Here is a 1,066-nt window from a genome sequence, read left to right as displayed (position 1 = left end):
ATATTCTGTCTGTGTGTATGCCTGCAGGCCAGAAGAGGGCACCAGACCTCATTACAGATGGTTGTGAGCCACCATGTGGTTGCTGGGAATTGAACCCGGGTCCTTTGGAAGAGCAGCCAGTGCTCTTAACCACTGATCCATCTTTCCAGCCCAGCATGTGATTCTAAAATAATTTTTATAGATGGTATAAACACTTATGTTCCATGGACTATGGTGTTTATGATTTCAGTTTCGAATCTCAGCTACTCAGGGGACGGAGGCAGGAGCATCGCTTTAGACACGTGAACTTGAGATCAACTTGGGCACCTAAGCAAGGCAGAACAAAGTGTTAGAGCTCAGGCTGGTGAGGCGGCTCAGAGGCTGAAGTATTTGTCGCACACCTGCCATCCCGAGTCCAACCATGGATCTCACAGAGAACAGAGAGAAGTGACACCCAAAAGCTCTCCTGTGACCCCACTCGGGTGCTGTGTCCTGGGTGTGTCTAGCCACACAGCCATACACAAATATTCACAATAATGTTTTTTGAAAAAGAGAAAGAAAACTGCTTGTGGGGCTGGAGAGATGGCTCAGTGGTTAAGAGCACTGACTGCTCTTCCAGAGGACCTGGGTTCAATTCCCAGCACCCACATGGCAGCTCACAACTGTCTGAAGATCCAGTCCCAGGGGATCTGACACTTCACACCAATGCACATAAAATGAGTTAAATAAACCATTAAAAAAGAGAGAGAATACATTACTTCTATAACCAGAAAAATTAAACTTAAAAAAAAAAAAGAAAACTGCTTGTTCTATTTATTTTATTTTATTTTGAGACAGGGATTCTTTATGTCGTCCTATCTCTTCTAGAACTCACTTTATAGACCAGGGTGACCTTGAACTCAGAGATCCCCCTGCTTCTGCCTACAAGTACTGGGGTTAAAGGTGTGTACCACCACTGCCCAGACTTTTTGGTCTATTTTAAAATGCTTTTGAGGCCGGGCGATGGTGGCGCACACCTTTAATCCCAGCACTCGGGAGGCAGAGACAGGCGGATCTCTGTGAGTTCGAGACCAGCCTGGTCTACAAG

At 45.9% G+C, this 1,066-nt stretch overlaps 1 protein-coding gene across 1 annotated transcript in view; it reads right to left on the bottom strand.

Moving 5' to 3' along the window:
• The window catches only part of Bicral (BRD4 interacting chromatin remodeling complex associated protein like), a 43,341-nt gene that overhangs the window by 4,384 nt on the left and 37,891 nt on the right, over positions 1 to 1,066 (bottom strand). The gene's annotated exons all lie outside the window — the stretch shown is intronic.

Source organism: Microtus ochrogaster, linkage group LG2 (assembly GCF_000317375.1).
Source record: "Microtus ochrogaster isolate Prairie Vole_2 linkage group LG2, MicOch1.0, whole genome shotgun sequence".
Taxonomy (NCBI): Eukaryota; Metazoa; Chordata; class Mammalia; order Rodentia; family Cricetidae; genus Microtus; species Microtus ochrogaster.
Note: the sequence above shows the minus strand (reverse complement) of the source record. Positions and strands in the feature narration are given on the sequence as shown.